Below are 23,919 nucleotides of genomic sequence, written 5' to 3' on the forward strand. Positions count from 1 at the left end.
AGAGGTGAAATTTGCCAACCTAGTTACTTTTGCTAAAGGAGAGCTGAATCCTCCGCGCTAGCCTAGTTAAGTTCCAATTCTCTTTGAGGAGAAACCGAAGGAGAGAGAGGGTATTTGATGGCGACACTGTATCCTCTGAAGCTAGATCTTCAAGTGGCTCTTGTCCCCACTGCAGCGCAAGATGGGGCAAAGGGCTCCGGAGGCCTCCGGGACTGCGTACCGAGCACAGGAGCCTAAGGAGGGTCACCTGCCGGTAGGAAACGCTCATGCAAACACACGTAGGCACTGCAAGAGTCTTGGGGACCACGCGCAGTTTGCGAAAGGTTAACATTAACGTATGGCCCCCGTTGAGACCTAGCGGGGGACAGAGAGCGCACTGGGAGTCCAGGGTTTGTAAGGTTGATGAAGTCACCCAAGCCACACGCTCCACCCACTAGGCTGTGCTGGTCTCTCCCTTTAGACTGAAATCAGGAGGTGTCTCCTAACTGGGTGAGCAGCGGAGACTACTCCTTCGGGACCCAGAAGGTCAGAAACCGGGTGTTAAGCTAGGTCGCTGGAAGTCGGCTCTCAGGGACGCAGTGGGAGGCGGTACTCGGGGCAGCACCGGAGCCGGCGCGGCAGCAGTGGGCGCTCGCGATCCTCTTCTGCCCTCTGCCTTCTCCCGGAGAGTCGGCCTCCACTGTCCCCTCCTCCGGCTTCTGCTCCTCCTCCTGCTCCTCCCATTCTCGGATCCGGCACCAAAACGCCTGTCTGCAAGGTCCTCTGCGCGCTGCAGCCACGAGCTGCCGCCACCGCCGGGTCTCGCTCGGTGAGTGACTGTTTCCCTTCCCCGCTCGCCTGCCCCGAGGTGACTGGGGATTTGCTCTGAGGAGCTCAGGTGTTCGGAGGCGGTGCTGCTCATGGCCCGACCGGAGAGACGATTGAGGGCGCCTGACCGGCTGGACGGGTACCCGACTCAGGTGAGTGCTGCGCTCCAGGGGTAAAGGTGTCAGACCGGGGAGTGGCTGGTGAGGGTTGCCTAGGCACCTTCTTCTGGTGTCCCGACTTAGGGCAAGTCCAAAGCCTAAGGTGAGCGAGCAGAGGCTCAAACAGAGTGGAGAGTACACGGAAGGAAGACTCGGGGTTTTCCAATGCCCCTGACTCCTGTCCTAGAACCTCATCTCTAGAATTCACTAGATGGATTATAAGGGACCGGAGTTTCTGACTCTTAAAAGACTTCACTTGTGTCCCTACCTGACACAGGAGGGTCGTTGCTGCCCGCTGCTTGGCGCTGTGGATTCTCTCTAGGACCCTGTGCAAGTGTAGCTGGAGCGCTGCGCTTGGCGAGCCAGGGTACCACTTGGGGCGGAGAACTGGGCAGTGGGGACAGCTGACTCCAGTCACTCCGGGATGGGGCATCTGGGATGCGAAAGCCTTGGTCTGCTGTGCCTTTGCGTTCGTTAGCTGTAATGGGGAGACAGAGCACCTTCCAGGGTACTCCAAGAGGCAGGCGGCAGGCAGGACCGTAAGTATTAAGAAAGCCAGTTAAACGGCTCTTGAATTTTCATATTACTTTTTACTCTTTTCCCACCTGGTTTCTATTCCGGATACCTCCGATAGAAGAGGTGGATTGGGGCATGCATGTTAAGGGATGTCGGGACACAAACCAGGGGAGCTTGTATTTAGAATTAGCAGGGCTTACTCATAACCCGACCTCTTCAGGTGCGCCGCCCCCCCCCCCCAAACACCCCGCATTTGCAGCAGTGGACTTCGCTGCTTCCGCTTCTGGAACCTGCCTTTCCTGGAACTGGACGACCAGCTCTCAGAACCACCGCCGAAGCCAGATGCAGGCCAGGGATTGGTGGGTTGTGCCAGACTCAGCAATTATTTGTGGGTGCTTCAAATCAAGTATGGCACAACCTAAGCTAAGGGGCCACCCGATCTTGTTTGCACACGCAGGGCTCTCCTCCGAAAAAGGAGTAGCACCTTTTCTCTCTAACCCCCACTATGCAGAAGCCCTGGTATCCTCGCCTTGCCTTGCCTTGCCTTGCCTTGCGCGAGACTTACTCCTCCTCTTCCCTCCGCGTTATGTTATCCTGAGCTATTTTTATCCATAACTATGCTAAGATGCTCTGAGGGGGATCCCAAGGAGACAACTCTGGATCCACCTTCTGGAAGCTGCTCTCCCAGAAGCAGTCTCTTGCTAGCCAGGAACTGGGGTGAGGAGAGGAGAGAGTTGACGAGGGATAAGGAGAGTGTGTGGCTGCTTCAGTCTGAGCTCACCTTTCTCAGGAAAGCTCCACGGACACCCAAGGCTGACTCAGCCCCTAGAACCCCACTCCCACCCCTGGGGAGCAGGTCTCCACCCGGTCCCCATGTGCCCCAGCCTTGGCTATTTGATCAGGGGCTGGAGTGAGAACAAAATCCTGTGGTCTCAGTTTTGCTCTCAAATCTCATTGTATTTGTTGAAATTCAATTACCGGCTTCCACCCAGGAGTTAATTGCAGGTATTCTATATTTAACTTTAGTTTTTAATAAAAGAAGATAGAGATAGCTCAACTTCCACACCCCCAAGCCCTGCATTTTTAAAGCATGAATTCCTTTTGACGCTGGGAATTAGTCTTGCCTTCTACTTCCCCAGCCAAAGTGAGTACAGGTCGAATTAGCCGGGCCTTCCAAAATTCCAGATGAGTGCTTAAGCTCCAAATCGCTGTGCTGTTCTTTATTTCCAGTGTGCTTAGATTTTTCCACTCACAGAACTGGAAAAATAATGTTGAAATGGACCACTGTGTTATGTAAGGTAACCCTCTGCCCAGCACCACCCTCCTCCACAGCCAGGTATGAGGGGAACTTTTCAAAGAGCTTCCTGGGTGTCAGTTACCCATCTAACTCTTGTTCGACAGGGATGGACAGCTTCCTGACTAAGCACTCTTACGTCTCTGCAGTTAATTAGCCAGTAGCCAGAGATGTCTTAGTGAGCCGGGCTGGGCTCTGCTTCTGGGCTTCACATCCTATGCCAAGCTGCTGCGCATTGCAATGCAGCACATCTTTAAGATGAGAAGTTTTGAGCAGGGAAGCTGGTGAGAAAGTGATGCCTTGGTCTTGCAAAGGGGATTTTGGACCCATTGAAGGTCCTTGCTGCTGGCGTGGGAGCAGAGGCTTTATCCCTGCAGAGGATTATCGTCTTCCTACACCTTGTTAAACACAATGAGCTTTGCCTTTCTCAAACTCCTTTATATATCTGAGACTTGTGTTTTCATCCTTATAAGAAATTCTCTGCCTTGAAAAATCCCAGGGACTCTCTGAAGGAAAAAGCGTCCTGGGAACTTTTCCTGTCTTAAGTTAAAATTCAGGAGCGATTTGAAAGCACCCGAGAATGGGTAGGTGCTGCTTAACTTCGCGCTAGGCCTTTCTGAGACTAAGCACACGCCCTTGGTGGCACACAGCAATCAGCAGGACTGAGACAGGTTCTCCCCCAAGTCATTAGATTTAGAGGCAGGGACAGTCAAACATGTGGATACTTTGATGGGATTTAACCTGTGTGTGTCACAAGAATCTAGACAGCAGCTCCAGGGTCCCAGCTGGCAAGTGCGGCACTTTCCCGGCTGCTCTGGGACAAGTGTTCTGGCTTCCTAGGTATGGCAGAAGGTGGGGACTTTGCAGCTGCAGCTAGAAAAGAGCAAGACTGCTGTTCTGTAGTCCCTAACCTGGGCACAAGGCCTTCTGCTTTCTGTCTAGACTGCCTTTCTAGAAAGAGAAAGCAGGCTGGGGTAAGGCCCACTTCTGGCCCCATGACCTTAGGCCTACAGTGTTCTCTCTCTAAGCCTCAAAGCCCTTCCTGCAGATTAATGACTGGAAAATGATGAAGAGGAAGTAATAAAATACACATAAAAGACACTTCACCGACTATAACACTTGTGAAATTTTGTTTATCTAATTTACAATGCTGGCATTTTTATTTCATATCTAGTTAATGTTCATGTTAATTGTGATTGGGGTATACCCGAGCTCATCACACTCACTAAACATTAAACGAGGGCAGATTTAATAAGTGTTGGCTTATGTGTGCTCTACACGAATTACATCAGCACTGAATGCCACTGTTACTAAGAATTATAATTTTAATTTTCAGGATCAATGTTCAGTTTTAGAGTTATTTTTCTCCTTTTTTCGTGAAAGTCATATCCTAGGCTGACCTCAAATTTGCTGTGTAGCTAAAGATGACCTTGGACATCATCTGGTCTTCCTGTACCCAACTCCAAGCACGGGGGTTATTGATATGAAGTATAGCACCCAATTATGGTGGTGCTGTAATCCAAACCAGTGTGCTATGCAAGTACTGTACTAACTGACCTACATCCCTTGCCCTATTATTGAAGTTTTACTTTTAAGTTCAGTATGTATATGGATCTTTAGGAGATATATTTAGAGGGAGTAACTTAAAATCATTTCATCAAAACCGGAAAAGTTAAAGAGCAACGACTCAGTTCGGGCAGAGCAAAGCATGACCAATTTTGTGGAGCTCCCTTGTCTAACTTGGTCATCAGCACAGAGTGCTTGCTTTTCTTTTTTCTTCTCTTTTCTTTCTTCCCAAAATATGTCCCCAGAGCCTACTTCAGTATCAAGCACTTAATAGGCAGTCCCTAAATGTGTTTGTGAAAGTGAATGAATGATTGAGCGGAATTTGCGCAGCTATTCGGGAGAGCAGATGGCATCACTTCTATTTTAACAATTGAGAATCTGCAGATTAGGAAATGTTGTCAGTTCTCTAAAGGTACAGAGGATTCCAGATTGGAGTGCAGATCTGTGTTCTCATTACAATCTTCAGTACTGCTTTGGGGGCCTCTCCCTCTATCACCACTCCAAGTCCTGCTACATGACTGGAAGGTACCCAGCAACCAGATATCATATTCTCTAAACACGTCTTGCTTCAAAGAGATGCTCCTAGTGGAAGGTGGGGTTTCTTTCCCTAGTTTGCACCTTGCAATCCTGAATGCACGTTCAGTTAAATGATCCCACCAGGGGATTGGAGTCTGGAGGGAGCAGTTTAAGGACACAGGAACTGCTGAGTGTTTATCACCCACTTGGGTCATGGATCGAGTGGCTGGCGTCAGCAGCAGCAACATCCACATCTCAAGATGTGCTCCCAACGGAACCATTCCTGGGGCACCATCTTGACATGATCCCTGGAGTCTGGTTCCCTTCATTCCTTCTCATTTTCCAATCCCGGATTTTTCAGCATCTCATTAGTTCCTAGAGGCAGCACATAGTCTTTAAGCAAATTCCTTTTCGTGTCTGAGTCAAGCCGCATTGTAAGCGGCTGATGCACGCAGCCTCCACGATCCATCTTCAGGACTGCCTCTGGCTTGAAGCCTTCTCAGCTCCCTCCACCCACGGGGAATTAAGTCCATAGCTTTCACAGGCCGTTAGAATAATATTTACTGGGCCATAGTTTGTCAATAGTTACGTGCTACCAGGAGAGGACTAGGAAAAATGAATACATTATTCTTCCAAGGAATGCCTTAAACATAACAGAAATAGATCCCAAAGGACATTTTGGGTTTTTTTCTAATTTTTTTCTCCAGCATGCTGCCTGCTTTTTGGTAACTTTCCAGCAGGGGTCGCAAATGGCAGTGCCTTCAGCTGCTAGATAAGGAGCAGCCTGGGTAGAAGGAAGCATAGGCCTGGAGCTCAAATCCAACTTCGTGGACAGTGAAACCTGTGGCCTAACTTTGCCAGGTACCAGGTATTTTTTTTTTTTTTACTGTTTAAGATAAATTGGAGGTTCGTAGTTTTACGTAAAATTTACTGACATCAAGTTCTAGTACCTGTAGGCCCAACAGAGTTTTTTTTTTTTTTTTTTCTTCTCAGAGCTCCCACCAGCCTGCAGTATATGGCTTCCGGTGCCTGGGATAGACTGGAATTTGGGTTGGAATGTGACACTGAAGATCTTACCTGTACAATAAAAACAGGAGTGTGGGGGAAGGGGGATAGATGGCTGTAATCACTTCCTTCCACGTGGAGGATGGAGCATCTGCTTCAGTCCTTTGGGGATGCCTGTTGTCCTTGTCTCAGTAAGCAGTTTCAAAATCCCATTTACACCTTCAAGTCATTTGCTGAGTTCCAGCCAGGCAACACTCACTGTTCTTCCTACCAGTAACACAGCAGGGAATAAAACAGATGGAAACCTTCACCCCTGCCCAAATCTCCTAGTGGAGGAGGCGAAGGGAGAGAATTAATGAAACTCTCTGCTACTTACATTGTGATACACTAAGGGAAGTGAGACACAAAATGCCAGGTACCTGTTAAATTGGGAGGCCTTCCGTAGGTTCTAGTTCACTATAGTCACTAGCAAGTTTCACTATCTGACACAAAACAGTTTTCAGTATGAGAATATGGAGACTTGATTGCATTTTGCGATTTCAAATTCATCTCTGGTATTCCTCTAATATCTAGTGTTTTAAAAGCGATATGTGGTCATGTTCTTTGAGCATCCTTCTGGTACCACAGTGTTAAATGTGATGCTGAATCACCAAATCAAGCAACAGACTAACAGGGAAGACATCAGTACAGAATCACTGGGGTTAGGTCACCGGAGCTGTGGAGGGGAGTGGAAAAAATGTGCTTGTGGATAGTCCGTGCTGGGGTCACTGGTGCTCAGCACCTTTTGAGTCCAACAGTGAATTTGCATATGTGCCAGAAATAGTTTACATGTGTGCTTTCTATGCCTGGATTCCATCATTAGTGAAGATTTCTTTGGAGCATTGATTTCCTTGTCTGGTACTGACTTTATAAAAACAATATTACTAGAGAAATTCGCTTTGTGTTTCAGGAACCAAGTCTTCACTTTTTTTTTTTTTAATCTGAGTATGAAGTGTGATTGCGCCCTCGGAGACTCTGACGTCCCACCTTCCAAATCTGCCTGACCTTTGCTGATAGGCAGTTGTCCAGGAGATGAAGGAATACTTTAGGTTCCTGACGAACTTAGAGCTTAGTGAACAGTCACATGACTTAGCAAGGTCGTGCATAAAAGGTGCGGAATGTGAGCCATCTCCAGTGGCTTCATCTCAGATAAGCCTCTATCGTCACCGCCCCCTTTGTTCACACCAGTACTGTCTTAAGACCATTGTGTAGCTCTTGAACGTGCTTAGCTATAACTATCCTGCTACTTGACTGACTCACTTGCTTACTATGTCGCACTCCCCCACAAGGAGATACGCTCCATGAGAGCAGAGACCTGGAGGTGTATGTTTGCTTCAGTTTCTAGAATGCCACCGCATCTGCTCTCAAGTACTGGCTCAAAAGAGAACCCCAAGAGTCTTCATTTGGGAAAATGACAGAGGGTTTCATGGGGAAGGAATATTTAAGAAAAAAAAAAGTACAGTATTAGAGAGAAAGAAAGAAATAAGCTGGGCCATGGTGGCGCACGTCTTTAATCCCAGAACTCGGGAGGCAAACACAGGCAGTGTGAGTTTGAGGCCAGCCTGGTATACAAGAGCTAGTTCCAGGACAGGCACCAAAGCTACAGAGAAACCCTGTCTTGAAAAACCAAAAAAAGAAGGAAGGAAAAAATAATCAAACATGTCAAAATTGGTACAGATCTAATTATTGAGAACCCAACAAATTGTTTTAAGGTCTCCAATGTAGAAATTCAGCTGAGTAACTGACCCTTCAGCAGGAGCCCATCGCTGAGAACACCATAGTCATGCAAACCCCCGACTCCTAAAGAATGTAGTGATGATAAGCCCTTGCTTTGGCAGCTGGTGATAATACCAGCTGTCTCCTTTCTCTCCCCTCTCGGCCTTGCAAAAGTGGAAGAGCTCAGCTTCCTTGATTTACATTTAAGGAAACTGAGGCCTCGAAATGAGTCACTTTTCCCCCATTCCCTGCATGAAGCTGACCCTGTGCCGGGCCCGCCTCCAGAATCCTCTACCTGTGCAGAGCAGATAGCTGGAGAGTATTCAGCCCCCGGAGGACCGAATGAGTAACCCGCACGCTGTAAAAGAAGGAAGGCGCTTAGCCTGAAAACTGTTCACGTCTCCTTTCATCCCTCGAGAAGTTCCACTTCAGCACTTTGCGTCCTGTCGCCTTTCCCCTGGAATTCCTGCAGATTCAGTGCATGTAAGCCCTGCAGTAGGTTGTTTTATGTAAATGTCTTCATTCTTTCATTTAGGAGAGTCAATCAAACTCCTATATCAGCAGTTAGAATACAGTGAGAAAAAGGTGATTGCAGATGAAGCTGAAATGAAAAGGCACGCTCGCCTTGCTGTGCTCAGAAAAAATAACAACTTCAGAGGCAAGAAGCAGAATAAGCTGGGAGTCTCCTATAGAAAACGGGTTTGCCCTTGACTCCCTCTGCTTCTCAACAGACCCTCTCCAGACTAGGGAGGAGGGAAGGACTGGCTGTCAGGGAAGATTGGGACTGAGGCTTTATTTTGGAACTACTTTGGTTTTGCTGGCAATATGCTCTTGTGTTGGCTTTCAGTAATGGGAGACTTTTCAGGACCTAGTTTTCTCAACATTATCCTGAAGACATAAGGACATCAAAGTGCCTGGTGCCATGCTCAGAAAGTCGCCTTGTATAAAGCTGGTAGACTTTGCAGATGGAAATGTAAGACTGCCAAATAAATTTGAATTTTAGATAAATAATAAAGAACAGTTGAGGTATAGCCCAGACACTTAAGGATTCATTTACCATGGTCTGAGAGTATATGTCAGCAGTAGGGTGTGTGCTTAGTATCCCTGAGTCCTGGGGTCTAACTGTGGTCAAGTGTGTCTTCGATCCTATATCTTACGAAGTCTTACTAGGTTCCCGAGTCTTATAAAAAATTATGTTTTGAAAACTCTGCATCATATGAAGCTAAGGAAAGGGTTACACTGCAATCTCAAAGGTGAAATGGTTTAGCCTAGGGGAACAGTCCAAGATGAAAGAGAAATGTTTTCCCTGGTGAGCTAAGCAAGGAACAACCTAGCCTAGGTGACCTTATTTACCTTCTAAAAAGAGGGAACCAGAACTTGGTATGTATTTAGTAAGTCAGACACACATTCTCTCTTTATGGCCATGGTATCATGAGCCATATCTTTCTCAGCAGTCTCTGTAAAGAAGGAACGTTAACCAGAAGAGTACTGGTCCACTACGTCGGGCTCTTATTGAATGTAAACATGGCTGCAAGGCCATCTCTATAGACCTTAGTATTAGAATCCCTAATTTATGTGTTTTGCTTGCAGAACCTGTAGAAGCCAGGAAACTAGAAAGAGGCCATGGGGAGGGTTATGGTACAAGGAGGGGAGAATAGTAGAACACAAACACCGTGAAGATAGAGCCGGGGTGAGGGGATATAGGGAAGATTTAAACACAAATGGGTGGGAGGATAGGAGAGACAAGGCAGGAGGGAAGAGGGTTAAGCAAATGAAAGTATATTTAAAAAAAACTGTATGGAAACCTACTATCTTGTAACCAAATTAAAATATATACTTTATTTTTTAATAAGCTATTTGAAGGGAAATGCCCAGACTGGCTGGGAAACGTTGCCCCTAGAAGCCATGGGTTATTAAAATAAAAACTCATGCCAGAGATGAGATACTTCCTTATGAGTTGTTGGGCAGGGATTTCCCAAAAGGTACAAGCTCTTATCATTTTCTTGGTTGTCGGCCAGAAACTAGATGGTAAGACAGTGTCGCTAAAGATACTACATTGCCTTGGATGCATAACACAGAAGAAGCAAACTGGAATGGAAGGGAAAACACCCCATCTGCGGGCTAGTGTTCATAGTCCCAGAAGGTGCCTTACAGACTGCTGGGGACTTGGGAGGAGATGTCAGTCAATGGTCCTACACAGTTGTGAATCTGTGAAACCAGCTGCCAGGCAAGATGTAGCTACTTGTGTGACAGTGGTGCTCCCGTAACGAGTGTAATCGTGTGTTCTCTGGTTGGATTTGAGACCTGCCCCACCAGAGAGAACCCATGCCTGATACTGTAAACCTGATTTTAAAAACAAAAAAGAACAAAACCAAAGAACATGGCAGGAGTGATAATGGGTCCTAGTGGGAACTGAATACCATTGCTTAAATTGACAGTGCCAAGATTCCTTCTAAATAGTCGTGTTTATACACATAAATGTATCCCCTCTTTGGGGTGAACAGCCCTGAATGCGAGGGGCTCATATCTGCACCGGGTACTAAGAAAAAAAAATGGAGCGAGAAAGAAGCAGAGGATAGAGGGAGAAAGGAGAAGGTGAGACAACAGAAAGCCCAGGAGCAGCAAACAACCTGAATTTAGGGACAGGGAATCCAGTAATATGTGACCAGACTGTCCTCAGCAGGCTCTGCTCGCATCTTCGTTCAGGCACTTAGGTTAATGCCACCTCCGTTCAGTGTCCCACAGCACAGGTTCCCAAGGTAATGCTGTTGACACGGAGGAAAGGAATAGAAAGCTTTAACTGTCAAGCTGGGGAGAAGCCTGGATCCTTGTGCAGTGTGAAATTGCAGATGAAAAGACAAGAGTGCCTAGTGCCACCTTGTGGAGGGACTGGCCACTGTGCCCCCATGGACCTCTGGGGAGGTGAGGCTCCTCTTTGCCTGGGCTTTACATTTGCATTGTTTAAATTAACTCTTGGAGAGCATTTCAGAGTGGCATTCTGTCTGCTCTGTGCTCTGTGGGAATGGGTCTTCAGGGAGAATTCTTCCTCCCCGTGCTACTCTCAGCTCCTGCACACCCTGTGTGAATGATCGCTTCATGGGGCCAACAGAGCCATCCTTTACCAACTCACTGAAGAGTAAGACCACACAGAGCTAGCTAGAGCTCTGTCCCCAGAGTAGTTTGACGTTCATAGTGACTCTGGGCACAAGAGAATATCCCTGAGGATATTTCCTAAGAAGTGTTTTCCATTGTATTTCACATTTGGGAAGTGACTTTGCATTTAAAAACCTTCATTGTCTTATCTGTAAACTCTCTTTCTATTTGACGAGGAATCTTATTTGTAATGTATGTAGAGCATCCATTAGGAAGCCTGGCACACAGCCGGTATCAACATGGTGGCATCTAATGCTTATTATTAGTTTCTCTTGCTGGAGAGACAGATTTTGCTGAAAATCAGATGAAGAGTGCCATCTTGAGAATAGATCATGCCCCTTTCTGTGAACTGGTCCCCACTCCACGGTGGTGAAAGGGAATAGTTTCCCTCACACAGGTGATCTCATCACTTGGCTCTAAAACAAGAAGAGATTAAGTTGGAGGAACCACCCTTTTCCTTTAAACAGAAAGAGAAACCTTAAAAAAAAATCTCTAGATTTTCCCAATAGTTCCTAGCAGCCAGAAATTAGCCCAAAGGTAAATAGGTGTGTATGTGTGTGTTTGTGTGTGTGTAAATATAATAGGAAACTGAGGCACAGAGGCATTTGCAATGATGAAAGCAGAAAATTAATTGACTATGACAACCCTGAATCGATCCCACTTACTTTGAGCAACTATTACAGCTGTGTTTGTACACGGCAGTCAGTGATTGATCAGGCTGAGGCTCATAACTTCTTTTTTATTGCTATGTTCAGCTGAAATACAGATCTTTTATTCTTCTGCTTTCCTCTCTTTTTCTCCTCTGGCTCCATAATATCTGCAATCGTTTGCAGTCTGCAACATTTCTCCCTGTTAGTCTCTCCTGACGTCCTGAGTCATATTCGCAAAACTCAGATATGAGCAGAAACCTCCCTGTCCCCACGTGCAAAGGGGAATCGCAGGAGCTGTTGGGTTGGACTCTTGAACGTAGAAGCGATCTCATCCCACAACACAAGGTTTCAGTGCAGAGGCCACCTTGAAAAAGTAAATTATCTCTCTCTTCCTTAGGTATTCACTCATAATTTCAATTGCACAGTTCTCTTTGCCCATTTATTTAATACTAAGTCTATTTCAAGAGATGAAGTTATAGAATTTGGGGCATTTGTCTACAGCTCCCAAAGCCCAGCAGATTGTTGTTGACACATAATAACTGTTGAATGAAAACACAAGGGACCCTGACACCCTCTTTTTAAGTCCTCAAGATTAAGTGCAATGATGCATTTAATGGTGATTTTAATGACAGTCCATTTAATTAGTCGGAGCATTTAATGCATACAGTAGGTGTGTAAAAGCTCTCTCTTCTCAATCTGTTTTGCTTTTAAAAAGTGAAAGTATTAATGAGCTTCCAAGTTGGGCACTGTAAAATCCTTCACCACTTTCCTGTCTGGAATGTGATGGCGGGGGCTCTGGGATTTCAGTGATATGAGTATCCCCACATTTGGTGCACGCTGCTTCCTGTCTGGAGACTGTGTCTTCTTCTTCTTATCGAGTTCACACCGGGTCCTTCTTTATGGTCTCTCTGGGTGATCTTCTGATGCATGGCAAATTACTTCCTTTGTGGAGAAAAGCACAGATCTCTTTTCTAGGTATATGGTGGTTCTATACTTAACTTCTCGGGTGACAGAACACCAATGGATATGTCACCTGGCCTGCAAATTTAGGAGCCATTTTGTGTTTGCTGCATTGGGGCGTGTTCGCTTTCCCTTTAGGCTGATGATGGGCTTTGCTTGAAACAGTGGCTGCTCTCTTCAGGATCCCTGAAAGGTTTGAGTGCGCAGAGGCCTGTCGCCAGCCTGCACAAGACAAGCAATTCATGGAGGAAATGCTGAGAAGTAGGCACTCATCTCAAGCTTAAGCACCTTGGAATAAGTATGGATACCTCTCCTGTGCTGAGAGAGCACTACTTTTTTAGGTGACATGGTTATGACCACTGTTAACTTGGCGATATCCCTGAGGACCTGGGTCCCAGACAACAGGACAAACAACTCCGCACGCTTCTTGATGCCTTGCACTGAGTCCAGGTGCAACAGTGCCCTCGAGAAGGAAATGTATGTAGACGGATTTGTTGAGCAAGGTTCAACAGAGGGATGTGGTCCCTGAAGTGGGGAAATGAAAGTACTGTTATTATAGATTTAAAGCTCATTTATTATAAATAGAAACACCAGCATTGAGGGCAATCACATGTGCTAGTTTAGACTTCCTGAGTTCAGATTCACAGCTACCCTTTGTCTCCTAACCATCTTAACACAGCCTGTGCAGATGTCCATTGTGTGGTCAAGGCCATTTCTCCCAGAGCTCTGTCTTTGGCTGGGCTCACTTCCCAGTGCCATCTCTCCCAGGGCTCAAAGGCTTCAGCTCCCAGGACACCATTACTTTTTAGTCTTGCAGGTTGAGCCTGCTTGTACTGATCCCAGTCCTCAGTCTCAACTTCATCGCATGTATTCCAAAAGAATCTGCAGAAGGGTCCTTAGGTTGACATCAGGCCACATGTGGGAACCTGGTTGCATGCCCACTAGGGCTGGGCTTGGTTGACTCAAGCAGATCTGTGTGTGGATTATCATCACTTACTTTCTTTCCTTACCTGGGTAGTTTTTATAAAGGTCTCCAGTAATGACTAATTGTCTCCTAATAGGTGTCCTTCATGAACACTAGGCTAGGAACAGTTGTGTTCTAAAGTCTACCTTTTTTTTTCTGTTATTGTTTCTTTTGTAGCTAACAGTATGCAACATTTTTGTATTTTGAGAAAAAAAACTCTTTTTTTTTTTTCAAAAGTGTGTTTGAAATGTTTCAATTCCCTCCTATACTTAGGAAAATTATTTAAGGAGATAAAAAACTAGCTCTTTAAAAACCCAAATTCTTTTTTTAATTATTTAATTTATTTATTAAAGATTTCTGCCTCCTCCCCGCCACCGCCACCCATTTCCCTCCCCCTCTCCCAATCAAGTCCCCCTCCCTCATCAGCCCAAAGAGCAATCAGGGCTCCCTGCCCTGTGGGAAGTCCAAGGACCACCCACCTCCATCCAGGTCTAGTAAGGTGAGCATCCAAACTGCCTAGGCTCCCACAAAGCCAGTACGTGCAGTAGGATCAGAAACCCATTGCCATTGTTCTTGAGTTCTCAGTAGTCTTCATTGTCCGCTATGTTCAGCGAGTGTGGTTTTATCCCAGGCATTTTCCAGACCCAGGCCAGCTGGCCTTGGTGAGTTCCCAATAGAACATGCCCATTGTCTCAGTGTGTGGGTGCACCCCTCGCGGTCCTGAGTTCCTTGCTCGTGCTCTCTCTCCTTCTGCTCCTGATTTGGACCTTGAGATTTCAGTCCGGTGCTCCAATGTGGGTCTCTATCTCTGTCTTCTTTCATTGCCTGATGGTTAATATTCAGGAGGATGCCTATATGTTTTTCTTTGGGTTCACCTTCTTATTTAGCTTCTCTAGGATCACTAATTATAAGCTCAATGTCCTTTATTTATGGCTAGAAACCAAATATGAGTGAGAACATCCCATGTTCCTCTTTTTGGGTCTGGCTTACCTCACTCAGGATAGTGTTTTCTATTTCCATCCATTTGCATGTAAAATTCAAGAAGTCATTGTTTTTTACTGCTGAGTAGTACTCTAATATGTATATATTCCATACTTTCTTCATCCATTCTTCCATTGAAGGGCATTTAGGTTGTTTCCAGGTTCTGGCTATTACAAACATTGCTGCTATGAACATAGTTGAGCATATGCTTTTGTTGTATGATAAGGCCTCTCTTGGGTATATTCCCAAGAGTGGTATTGCTGGGTCCAGGGGTAAGTTGATCCCGAATTTCCTGAGAAACCGCCACACTGCTTTCCAAAGTGGTTACACAAGTTTGCATTCCCACCAGCAATGGATGAGTGTGCCCCTTTCTCCACAACCTCTCCAGCAAAGGCTATCATTGGTATTTTTTACTTTAGCCATTCTGAAAGGTGTAAGATGGTATCTTAAAGTTGTCTTGATTTGCATTTCCCTGATCGCTAAGGAAGTTGAGCATGACCTTAAATGTCTTTTGGCCATTTGAACTTCTTCTGTTGAGAATTCTCTGTTCAGCTTAGTGCCCCATTTTATAATTGGGATGATTAGCCTTTTGCGGTCTAGTTTCTTGAGTTGTTTATATATTTTGGAGATCAGACCTTTGTCCCCAAATTCTTGTCATTATTATCTTTTAATTTTTTTCTCTCTTCAAGTACCACCAGCTTATAAAAGGTCACATATCACAAGTTCCTGTTTACTGAAAATATACCTTGTTTCAAGAAAGTTAGCATGATTTTTTATAATTGTTCATTTAATTCTTATATCCACCCAAGTAGGACAGCAGGGTGCCCTTTCTCACATTTTGGACAGAAAACTGAGGTTCTGAAGAAGAAGTAGAGCCTTCAGGGAGACAGACCTGAGCCAGGACTTAAATTTGATGTCACTCAAGCACATCACTATATGTTTACATTTCCCTATCCCTGTGCTGGAGCCTGGATATCACTCAAATGCATTGACCTTTGTTCTTATTCTCATTAGACCCCCCAAGTGGTCTTCAGTGTCATCTCCAAAAAGTATACTGCAAACTTCTTTCAGTTGCTGAATTTGCATCAACTCCATTCTTTTACCCCTCGTTGTGAAAGTGATTGTTTCTCTGTTCCTAGTTTCCTGATACAATGGGCTCTTAGGGAGGGACAGTCAAACCTCAACACATCCATGAAAGTATCAATCTGCTGCCATCATGTCTTACTTTGTTCTTGAAATAATTAGGCATCTTTTATAGACTGTTGTTTAGTCTGTTTGGTCTACTCTAAACCAGATCTTTGGGTCAATTAAAATTCATTGAGTAAGTGTTAGCCAGGATCTGAAGACAATAGATTTACTTTTTAAAAACTATGTTATTCCCCTACTTCTCATCAAGAACACCTTAGCATGGAAATTTGGTATGTTTTGCCTCCTTTAACCTGTGCCTGTCAGACTGATGGTTGTGTAAGTGATAAGGCTTTATGGCTAACTGAGCAGGAATCATCCTGTTTGGAATCTGGAGTAATTACTAAGGCACATAAATATGTCTTAATTTCTGAATATTTCCCTTTTAAGGTATGTGTTAAATAGTTAGAACCTGTATCCTAATTATTTCCCTGTTCAAACGAGCTCTAGAATATCCCCAAATCTTGGACAAGGTCACAAAGAAGTCAGAGCACACTGCTGGACTGGATCCTAGCTCCTGACAGTAGTATAACAGAAATCCACTCCCATACAATGGCCCTTTCAAGCAAGGGAGCTTTTGCGGAGACCTGTTGTGTGTGGCTGAGATTATCTAGGTTAGTTACATAGACTACCTGAATAGAGAGAGCCTTTATCAACTACAGTGGAAGACAGAAGTCAGAGAGTGGCAATGGCTGACATTTCATGAGGTTTTTCTCTATGCCAGGCCCTCTCTTTAGCCTTTTCTGTGTTAACACTTCCTTTGGTTCTCATGACAATCGTACAAAGTTGGTAATGTTGCAATCTTCACATCTCAGATACGAAACGAGGCGCCCAGATCACAGGATTTGATCTGGGTTACTACACAGGGGAATATCTGTGCAGCTGGGATTCAGAGCCAAACTGTTAACTCCCCAAACCTTTCCCATTGTGAGTGCCAGGATTCATCTAGCTGATTCTAGAAATTTTCCTGTTGATGACAACATTTTTCAAATGCTTTATCTGGGTAAAAATAAGTAATACTTTAAAGGTACAAAGTGTAAGTCAATCATTTAGTATTCATATTCTGGAAGAATGAAAGATGAGGCTCATAATGATCACTGTTGACAAATGTCATCATATTAGATTTGAAGATATTGAAGTTATAGTAAGAAATAATAAGAGAACCCCAACAGAGTTATGTCAAGGGCAACAATACATATGGATAAATGGCATGGTTTTTATATGAGCAAGATAACAAAACAGGTGTCCCTTGTTTACAGTAATTTCATTATGGATAAATTGAAGTTTGAGTTAGAAAGATTGAGGCGTAATTAATTTTGTAGCACCAAGGCTAAATGTAATAAAGGTGTGTTGCACTCAAGTAGCATTTAAATGTTGTTGCTCTCGTAAAGTAAAATTTACCATAGTGTGTGTGTGTGTTTATATGGGTGTGTGTGTTTGTAGCAGGGGAGGGCGAAGTTCCATTATATTCAGAAAAAAGATATGGTCACTATGAAATCACTACCTACTGGGTGCCGGACTTTGATTATTTCCATTCAAACCTCCATCCTGAGTTCTTCATGGGCATAGTTTTGTCTTTAAAAATCTGTGTATGTGTGTGCACCTATGTCTATGACATGCCTGCATATGATGTCTCTGTGTGCATCCATGACTATGATTTGTGTTTCTGTGCTGTGTGTATGCATCTATGTCTATGATGGGTTTATATCTGTGTGTGTGTATGTATGTGTGTGTGTGTGTGTGTGTGTGGTTGTACACATACCCACACATACAGAGGACCACCTAAGGCATAGGTCCACCTTTCAACTTATTCAAGACAGGCTTTCTCTTTTTTTGTTCAGCTGGCCTTTGAGCTTCTCAGGATTCTCCTATTTCCACCTCCCATCTCACTGTTGCAACACTGGTATACATGTCACCACAAGGAGCTTTACAAGGGTTCCAGGGATTCAGACTAAGGTCTACTTGCATACACAGAGAATCTCCCCAGCCTGCGGTTGTGTCTGTGGCATTGTTCTCTCTTTGATGCATTCATGGGGCTAGGCAGTACAGATAAGATGTGATATTAACATAGGACTTTTCAACTTTACTCTGGTGTTAAAGTGATATACATTCCGCAGAAACTGTATTTTCGTTTTAAGTTTGGAGTTGTGCCTGAGCCAGCAATGTTTGGTACCATCTTCTCTTTGGATGTTGGGCAGCTCTCTGCTGCACCTGCAAGTCAGGTGTGAGGTCACCACGGAAACGACAAACCCTCTGTGGCGCACCTTGCTGCTCAGGTGGGATGTCCCATAAGCTGTATTATTCAACATAAATGTTGCAGGGCTGTGTCAGAGCAACTAGCTCCCCTGTCAGTGCAGGGGCCTGTGTACAAATTGCTAGGTTATCATTTTACTTTGTTTTTGAGAGAGGATCTCATTGTGAGAGGAATCGTTCTGCCTTGGCTTCCTAAGCATTAGGATTCCAGATTTATGTCACCATGACTGGCCTAAATGCTTGTTTTTCCATGTCTGTGATAATCCAAAGACACAATAAAAGAAAAATCTCTGAGTGGAAATTTCCAGCAATTTCCCTCAAGACAGAATCTATCCAATGAAATAGTCTTGCAGGAAGTCAGACTCAGAATGTTGTGTTCCATCTTCTGTTGGGCTTCTACACCATGGAGTCCCCAGGCTCCTGAAATTTCATCTCTGTCAACAGTCACCAACAGCGTGTGAGCCCCACAGCAAATGCTAGGTTAGAGGGTGCACACACATACCCTCGTTTCCTGCTTCCAAAAAAACCTAAAACGAATGCCCTTTTAAGGAACCCCGTCTTCTACATGATTGTGCCCAGGTATCGCCTCCCCTGTGGCCTCTTTTTAGGTACAGCCTGCTTCTCTCCAATTCTCTACCATCTAAGCCTCTTATTTACATGAGTCTCTCTTCATGTTCACTCAAAAACTTTGCAACTAGTTTCCTTTTTGTATGTCTTCCACAAAAGAGCTCTTCAAATACAAAACATAGATTGTTTATGTATCTCTAGAATTCTATGTAAGAACAGAAATTTTTCAGAAGCCACTGGGGAACAGTGGGTGCTCACCTGCAGGAGAACTGGAGATCTTAGCCAATCAGAAATCACAGGTTTGGTTTTCTCTCCATCTTTGTTTTCTTACCTTCTCCTTATTTAGCAACAATTATTCATGTATTACATCAATAAAAACCAATATTTCTCACATTACTGTCTGTAGTCGAGTCTAGAAAAACTGGACTATTAGACCATTCTAGTCCTTGGACTTGAATGGCATCTGCCAGAGTGGACAGTAGCTACTCAGCTGTCAATCATGTGCCCAGCTTACTTGCCACAACCTTTAACAGACAACTGACTTGCTACATGATGTCACCTGCCTAGGTCCAGCAGGTAGTCCTGTGCTTACACAGCAGAAAGGCTTCCAGAAAAAAGCTTAGTTCTGCTGTTCTGTCCCTGAGGACTTTGTGCTACTGAAGCTATTCTACGCAGATGCTAGGGATAGGTGCTCAAAAGGCAGGCATTCATTGCTCACAGTCCTAAAGAAAGAGATCTCAAGAGCAAGGTGTGGAGAAACTCATTTCTTTATGTGCTTTTCTTCCTGCCCTACAGACAGCTTCCTTCTTCCTTGTTTTCCCATGCATTGGACATGTAAAGAACTCATTTCATTTCCTTTTCTTAGAAGGATACCTGTCCTTTCAAATCAAGACCCCAGCTGCATGACCTCATCTAAATCACTTCTCAAAGAAGTGACTTGCAAATACAATCGTATTGGGCGTCAGTGTTTCAAGTATAGATGTCGAAAATACACGGTTGTTGGTTTCTTTAAAGTGACCTAAGAAATGAGCAAATCCTCTCCCGAGTTTTGTATAAAAGGAAGAATTTGCTTTGCGTTGCTTTGATTTACATACATTTGTTTACAACTGCAAATTGTTCCGGTCTCCCCTGCCTAAAGCTCAGATCCAAAGAGGAGTTTGTGTACATAAGTATGGAGTCAGGATTCCATGCCACCCTCCTCTGTGTAGCAGCCTTGTGCATGTCTTCGTGGTTCTTGCTCTTTGCTTACGTAAGTTTATCCTTCTGTGAAATGGTCCCCAAATACGACAGCTAAAGATTTTGGCACATGGCCTTTGTACCTCTTCTATCTCTTGTATCTTTGCATTTCTGGAAAAATGGAAAAAAGAACTGGTGAGTGCTTGCCACTTGTGGCATGATGGATGACTCTGTCCTACCCAGGAAGGCTCCTGCAGCTGAGAGTGCACGTGTCAGAGGTTGAGTCTCAGCTAGAGCAGGACTACAGCCATGCGCAGAAGAGTCTACAACACCCGGCTCCAGCACACAGTCTACTGGCAGGTCTCTATTCCCACTCAGCCACAGAGTAATGCAAGAGGCCCTGTCCTCCCTCCTACACAGAGCTCCACCGTGTGCTGCCTGCGCCACTGTGTTTCTGTGTGTAATGAAGGATTTATTTAGGTCATTGCTGCCTTCTGTGCCCAACAACGGCACACGAAGCACATTGAGAAGGAGCACTGCCTCCTTCCCTTCTCTGGGGCTGCAGTTACTTGCACCTGCTGTTCCGCTTTGTCTGGGAAGGTGGGGCTCTTACAAAGGCCCTACTCTGTGCTGTCCTCAGACAGAGAGCCTGATGCTGTCCGTGTGCCGCTGTCCTTTCTCTCTTTAGCTTCTGTCTGGTTGAGTCACTGCAGCAGTTTGGCTCATGAACAAATGCATTTGACTAATTATCCTCCCTAGATCCTATTTATACCGTGCAGCATTTTTAGGGATAAAATTAGCCGCCATGGCTTGAAGCGTTGCCACATGAACTACGTCATAAAACAGTGTCCTAAGTGCTCCATATGTACTATTTTATTTAATCCTTACAAGAAAAATACAGGGTCAAAACTCTTAAGAGTTTCAGGGCTGTCCTGCAGGTTTTAAATTACAGAGCTGAGATAGAAACCTGGGCTTTGCTTGGAAATCCTCTGTTAATTCCAAATTCTTGTTATCGTCTTCCTTGAATAGCTCCGCCTCTGTGGCCAGACTGGTTTTTCTTTTTGTTGTCCACCAGGATTGTTCTTAATCCTGGGTTTAAAGCAAGCTATGTCCACCAGAGAAAAACAAATGGGAAACAAAGCACAGCTCTTCCCTGGGCTAAAACACTGAGTGGGGTTGTGGGCACGGAGGTTGCAGGCCCATTCCATGGGCTGGTCAGGAGGCCAGAGCCCCTGAAAACTGAGGGATGCAGAGAATCACACCTCTCCCCCAACCTTTGGAGTGCCATTTTCCTCTCTAAGTAGACTCCAAATGGTAGGGGTGTAGACTCCTGCTTGGATAGCTGTAATTCTTCAGATTGTGATATAGCCTGGTCTGCTGGGTAAAGAAGCTTCCAACCCTTCCTCAGGATCATTAGGTTGAATCTTGTATTTGGAGGGAGGACACTGTTGTGTCGCTTGACTTCCAGCTACCCTGTAGGGAAGATAGGATTCCACGATCCTGAAAGGGTACATGCTGTCTTCCTGTCCTTGCCAAGATACAGCACCTCTCCTCCCCTGCAATTTAATCCCATCCGGCAGTGTTCCTTATACAGGTAACCTTTTGTGGATTTAGAACCTATCAGCATTGTGGAGGACTCCAGGGAACTCGGAAAGCTTGGAGGGACAGCATCCCAAGAATATGAATCACTTTGAAGGGAACTTGGGCCCACTTTTACTTGTTTTCTTCAGACAGCAAATGTGCTCCGAGAACACTTATTAACATTACGTGAGCTGCCCTTTGGTCTTCCTACCCTGCACCCTTCCCCGTCCATCCTACCGCACGGCAATTATCATAACTCCAAACAAAGCCGAACGTCAACGTTGGCTGACAAGTGTCATGTATAGGCAATTTCAAGAAAATAAATATTTATGGAGGTCTTGAAATACCCATGTCCTTTCGCAGACTGACAGGCACAGACTGAATCTGTTTCCTATGCCTTGCCTTCCGCGATGCCCTGCCAAGGATGGAAATGCGACACCACGGCAGCAGACTCTTAAATCACTGCACAGAGATGAAAGTGAAGACGTTTTTTGACTCTTCAGGATGAACAAATAACCTGATGCTTTCGATTGCCCAGTTTAGTTGCATAAAAAACAAAATGACAGTTCTGTTGCTCAAACTGTCCCTACTCAGGTTTCAGTACATTCCAGAAAATTAAATCGCTCATCACCATGGGAGACTGGAACGAAGCAGTTTTTGCACAGCAGTTTATTAGAACCGGGGCCTCCTGCCATCGTCTCTCGCTTTTTTCACCTCTGCCTGGATTGCACTTGTTGCGTCCACAGAGAAGTTTCCTGTCCAGTGTGGGGGACGGCAAAGTGAGGGTCCTGGAGAAGGACCCTGGCATTGACGTTTGACGCTTCATGGTTTTGTGGCCTTGATGAGGCTGTTGAACATTAGTGTGTTTCCATAACTGCCATGGGGAGAAAAGCAAAACACTGCTGTTTGTTGAGTGTGCTAGCCCCTCACTGCGGTGCATGTTTAGTATGAGTAATGTTTTATACTGGATTGCCCACATGTGCCGTAGGCTTAGACCCATTTCGTAGATCTATATAGGCATGAAGCTTTCCAGGTCAAAGGACAAAGAATCGAATGTGGGACAAGAGGCTCCCGACTGCTTATCAGTCTGTTCAGTAGTACCTGCCTCAGTCATGCCCATGAATCTCCGCTTATCTCAGATATGTTCTGTTTATTTCATCTCTGCCAGGTCAGGAAGCATTCCCAGCCCTTCCCAGCAAACTGGCTTCTCTCACATGTTCATCTTGATGCTCCTGTCTCCAGGCCCACTCTCCCGACACAGCACCCCCCAACAGCTGTGGTTTCGTATAGTTTCCTGTAGAGCAGAGAGGGGCGGTACACTGAGTCCTTACTAGGTGATGTACTTACGTGGTATCATTTAGCTGTAGGAATTCCCATTTGGGTTCTTCTAGCTAAATGTCTGATTGCCAGGGCTTCAGTGCATTTTCACCATTCTGAACTACCTTTTCATTGCTTAAACATATGAAATAAAATGTGAATAATGTTGCTGGCGGTGTCGCAGGTCTCAGGGAAAATCTTTGCTTGGGTGCTTACTGTCTGGCACACAGTGGTGGCTCAGCAAACAACCAACCTCTTCCTTTCCATCTCTTTCGCTAAATTTCAAAGTCCCTTCCTTTGAACTTCTTTTCTTGGGTCAGCTGTGCATTCTCCTGTCAGGTGGAGAGACTACGATAGTATCTTGAAGACAGAGGTACATGGACACCACTGTTTTTCTCATGAGCTAGCCTGCTTATTTCCTCTCATATGAATACGTTCACAATCAGACTAGGGGGACTGTGAGGGTATATTAAAGTTAATTACATTTGGAGTCTGAGTCATAATGTGAATTATGTAATAAGGAGACTTATGGAGAAAATTGAAATATTTTTGAAGGGTTATTTCATAGCTGCCCCTCCTTTTTAATTAAGATGTTTTCTAGACTCCTGGGTGATCTTGTCCAATCACCGAGCAATAGGAAGCCCCCTTTCAACATCTGGCTTCTTGACTCTCTTGGAACAGAATAGATGTTGCATTTTGGCAGTCTTTTCAGCACATAGACTGCTATGCTTCCCTGTTTGCTGAATTAAAATCTGTTCTCAGTAACATAGCCATTGGCCTTACTGGCCCCTGCGTTTGACAAGTTTGGAGGAAATAGATCTCTGCGCCTACAATGTTCCAGGAATCATGACATACCCTGGAATGGGCATCTCAGGAAGATAAGACACTGCCAGGAGACTCAGTGTTCTGCATGACTGGGAGGAGAGGTGGATGCAAAGGTGATTTGGAACAATGGACGGGGACTTTAAAATGGGATGATGTGAAAACAGTTGATGGAAAGCTGACATTTGAAATAAAACCTGAATGGCAAGAAAGAGACAGTTTCACAAAGCCTGGGGCACAGCATTCTGAAAACGGGGAGCTGAGAATGCCAAGTCCAAAGCTGGGATGCACTTGCTGGACTATGAAGAATAGAGAAGCCAGAGTGGCCAGCTCTTGGCTAAAGAAAGAGAGGCCTGCAGGCCCCACACTAAGAACCTCCCAGCATGCACAGTATGGACTGAATTCAAAACACATTGAAGGCTACCCTGTGGGAGAGTCTATGGGCACTTTGTTTTCCATTCCTGATTTTTGACATTGTCAAGCAGGGACCTAGGACATCTGCAGCCTTCTCCTTCTGGTTCTTAATGTGTCACCCTAGCACATAGGAAACAGTCTCTTTGGTTGAAGAAGCAGGAAGATGGATGACTTCTCTCTTAGTCTTAGAACCCATCTATAAAAGATGAGGATTCATTTTGTCAGCCTAGCCAGTTCAAGTCTTCACAGAAATATTGTCCTCCATTTGAGATATAAAAA

At 45.0% G+C, this 23,919-nt stretch overlaps 1 protein-coding gene across 2 annotated transcripts in view; it reads left to right on the forward strand.

Annotated features, from left to right (window-relative positions):
• Window positions 1-722: 722 nt before the first annotated feature.
• Hs3st1 (heparan sulfate-glucosamine 3-sulfotransferase 1) overlaps window positions 723-23,919 on the forward strand; it is a 29,512-nt gene continuing 6,315 nt past the window's right edge. The window contains exon 1 of one of the 2 annotated variants that reach the window (XM_075943690.1): window positions 723-959. The gene's annotated coding sequence lies outside the window, so the exon portion shown is untranslated. Of the gene's footprint in view, window positions 960-1,221; window positions 1,505-23,919 lie in introns of those variants that run through there. The other variant, XM_075943691.1, reaches the window with a different exon arrangement.

The sequence above is a fragment of the Microtus pennsylvanicus genome, chromosome 12, assembly GCF_037038515.1.
Source record: "Microtus pennsylvanicus isolate mMicPen1 chromosome 12, mMicPen1.hap1, whole genome shotgun sequence".
Lineage (NCBI taxonomy): Eukaryota > Metazoa > Chordata > Mammalia > Rodentia > Cricetidae > Microtus > Microtus pennsylvanicus.